The sequence below is a fragment of the Aplysia californica genome, unplaced genomic scaffold, assembly GCF_000002075.1.
Source record: "Aplysia californica isolate F4 #8 unplaced genomic scaffold, AplCal3.0 scaffold00011, whole genome shotgun sequence".
NCBI classification, from domain to species: Eukaryota; Metazoa; Mollusca; class Gastropoda; order Aplysiida; family Aplysiidae; genus Aplysia; species Aplysia californica.
In genome coordinates, this window is record NW_004797281.1 from 339891 (window position 1) to 344194 (window position 4304).

A 4304-nucleotide genomic window follows, 5' to 3' on the forward strand; every position below is an offset into this window, starting at 1 on the left:
TACGTCTATGGGTGAATTTGACTGCGACAATGTTTCAAAATTAGGAAGGGAAGCAGTGATTATTGAATTATATAGACGCTTCGCCTCTGGGTACATGGAATCAATAAAAAGAGAGACACATATGGTGAATACCATCACCTGATGGCAGAAATCCTTTCAGACAAAGAAAAATGCCTGAAATATACCCGGATGAGACCCTCCAAATTTCAGCTCGTGTTGGACAAAATTGGACCCTACATAGAGAAGCGAACTACCAATTTCCGGAAACCCCTGTCAGCAAAAGAGCGTTTGAATTTGGAAATAGACTGCTGGCTGACAAGCTGGATTTACCACAGGATACAGACAGTGACACAACCCTCCCATTTGCATTCGTAGCAAATGATGCATTTCCATTGAGAGGAAATTTGATGAAGCCATTTACAAACAGACAATTAACTCATGAGAAAGAACTTTTCAATTATCGCCTATCACGTGCGAGGAATTCAGTTGAATGCTCTTTTGGCAGGATTCCCCAAATGTGGCGTATACTCCTACGCCGGATGAACAGCCAGAGCCGGCAACAGATGCAGTCAAGGCCATCACAGTGCTCCACAATTTCATTATCATGCAAAAACCTGGAAGATCGGTGCTACGGCACATTGAGGATGACGTGGTTGAGCCACGTGCAGGCCTACCAACGTTCGACAGACTAGAAGTTATAAGGAGCAGAGCTACCAAAAGTGGAATGGAAGTGAGAAATGTTTTCATGGGATATTTCTCGACTCCGCAGGGTGCATTGTCATGGCCAAACGGCTAATGCTATAACGTCTGATCAGTCCACACTCTCATTGAAAAAGGGTTATCATTGCATCTCTTTTAATAAGCTAAAGTAGGCCTATAGTTTGAAACAAGTATACATGTTGTACAGTGTACACACGTTCAGACAAACAGACGGATAGACAGACAGACAGACAGACAGACAGACAGACAGACAGACAGACAGACAGACAGACAGACAGACAGACAGACAGACATACAGACAGACAGACAGACAGACAGAAAGAAAGAAAGAAAGAAAGTTCTTACCATTGCATCCAACTTCGTTGGCTACTTTCTTCCATTCGACCGATATCATGGCCCTGTTGCAGTAATTTTGATCTGCTTTGTCATAAAGACATCTTTTTTTTCAACTGCGTGTATTAATGCCTCCGACTCCTTTGTAGTCAAGTCAAAATGCAACAATTCACTATGTTTACACACTACAGGCACTACACTATCACGCCACAACAGTTCAGCCGCACAGCAGACGCTCGAAATTTTATTTCAGCAGCAAGTGCACACGCTGAACTTTTTCTGCTCTGTCCAGCGCTGCGTCTGCTCGGCGCCCACTGTAGCGCCGTGCATTCAATCCTTCGTTAATAAAATTTGGCGATGCAACTTTTTCGGAGAAACGTCGCAAACGAAAAAGAAGCGTCGGAGAAGCGTGCACTGTGTTTGAGGCCTTAGAAGGAGCCAGGGAGTAGCAGTAGAAAACATGCAAAAAGACTAAGAGTCAGGAGCCGAGAGGTGGGGGGCAAAGGAGGTGAGGGGGTGGGGGCAGAAAGTGGAGACAAAAGCGTGGGAACGTAAGAGACAGAACATTGTTGGAGAGCAGGAAAGGATGTGAAAGGAGAACATTTTAGAGGAGAAAATTTCCCGTCGCTATCCGGATTCGAGCTCACGACCTATTAAATGAGTGACGAACACCCGTATCCGTACGCCCTGGGGTCATTTTGTACCCCCGGGGTTGTATTCTTCACATTTTAGAATACTTCAATGCACGAAGATCTCTTTCAAACTTTCAGTATTTCTCAAAAAATCATTTTGACAGACTGCTATGCAAAGCGTACTGGTCGGATTAACGAGTAAATTTCCTCTTTGGAAAGTCTTGGCACAGTTCCCCACGTCGTATGGATACGATGGTAAAACACGACGTACGGATTGGGTTAATCTCAAGAACACGAGAACCTCCTGCCAGAATGTCACGGCGCCACAGACAAGACGTGCCGTGACTTTTCTTTCCCCCTTTCAGAATACGGACGTTCCTTTAATCAATATTTTTAGTTGCTGTTTTGAATCCGCCTAAGACTGAAACGCTTCCTGTAATGTTAAGGCTGCCAGACTTATAAAAATTGTCGTATTTTAAAAAGCTCTTGCGTTCCCACGCAAGCACACTGCAGAAAAAACTGTAAAGCGTGCGCCTCAAATATAAACAGTAAAGTTAATGACGCAACTCGGATTTCAAAATGTTCCGGCGACTGATTTTCCCGGTGGGGCAGCTTGACTTGAAGAGCTTTGATCACGAGACCCTGAGAAGTTCTGAGAGTTCAGACTATGTAGAAAATAATATGAATGCTTTATGTAGTGCTCAAGGACTACTATACAAGCATAGTAGTCCTTGGTAGTGCTCTATAGGCCGTCTTTACATATCACAATCATGAAAAACTGTTCTCATATCAACACGTGCGACATTTTACCTATTGTTCTTTTTCAGCAGACTCGCTGGACTGAATGACCGGTTCGCTGATGTGTGATCTAACATGAAACACATGTCTGACCCCATTTTTTAAAATCCTGAAGATCTATCCAGCGAAATCGCCTCGAACGACAAAATTTATACATTATGTAATGTGCTTTCCCTTCTGACAGATTTTTACGTATAATGTTTCTACAAACTCGTGGCTCACTGTGGGGCTGGTGCATACGTCTGATTCGGGTTTTGAGAAGCACAGACACTGTCAGACACGCTCTACGGAATTGTCACTATGCCCCCCCCAAAAAAACAAACACAAAACAAACACAAAACAAAACAAAACAAAAACAAAACAAAAATCAAAAACAAAAACAAAACGAAAAACAAACAACAACAACAACAAAAAACAAACAAACACCCAAAACAAAACAAAAACAAAACCAAACCAAACCACACACGTAAACGTAACTCTCGAGCACGCTATAATGTAACGATAAGTAAATTCTAGAAAATCTGAGACTCCATTACTCAAGGTAAGAGATTATGGAATATGGTATATTGTTAAAGTAAACATTTATTATACAGCACATATCCACGCTCTACAGCAGACTCTATACCCTTTACAACTATTTTTACCTCAGCAGACAATAGAACAAAACGCACAGAAACATTTTTGGCTTCCGCGTAGCATAATAGGGGATAGATCTAGTTCTTTCTCTCCCATCTCTCTTTTCTCTCTCCCTGTCTCTGTCTTTATCTTCTCTCTCTCTCTCTCTCTCTCTCTCTCTCTCTCTGTCTCTCTCTCTCTCTGTCTCTCTGTCTCTCTGTCTCTCTGTCTCTCTCTCTCTCCAGTATATTCAGTGGATTGCGCGTGCTGTAATAACTAACTGACACGATCCCTCGCTTTCTATAGCCAAGTAGATCTACCCATTCCCGCCGAGTGGAAGTGAAGAAAATTCGTATAAAGTGCTTTTCCTAAGGACACAGAGTCGCACCCTTTAGGGATTCGAACCCATGAGCCTAAGGTTGAAAGTTCAAAAGCCTAACCACTAGACCACCGACATCACAAAAGTTAGATACCCCTGCTCACGGCTAACCAATGAGTTTATTGAAGTACGAATTTGAGCAGGATAATAATATTCTTACCTTTGTACGCACACTCATCGTACTCTGGTTTATAGTTATTTATTTTTTAAAGCAAGCTGATACATCTAGAAGATCAAATTAAAACCTATTTCATAGAGTTTTACAAAATTGATTTAAACGTGCAGTTTTATACTGTACTCGTTGTATTGACGTTGTCAACGGTGTCGACTTTCTCTGCTTTAAAAAAAGTTGGTAATTATTTCTTGCCACAACTTTCTTTTCTGCTATTCAGACTTGTTTTAGGTTTGGTTAATTCCTGGTGGTTTTGACTTTTAATTAGGCTATGACAGAACACAACTCTCTCTCTCTCTCTCTCTCTCTCTCTCTCTGACACACACACACAGACACAAACACACACACATATACACACACATACACACACATACACACACACACACACACACACACACACACACACGCACACACACAACCACCCCCCGACACACTTTTGTTCCTTCATTATCTCCGTTTTCTCAACCATCTCTCTATGTCTCTCTCTCTTTATCTTCTGTACTCTCTGTCTTTCTCCTCCACTATCTTTCTCACCCCTCCCCCCACCCCTCTCTCCCTCTATATCTGTTTCTCTGTCTCGTTTTTTTCTCTTTCTTTCTCTCCCATCTCTCTTTTCTCCCTCTGTCTCGGCCTTTATCTCTCTCTCTCTCTCTCT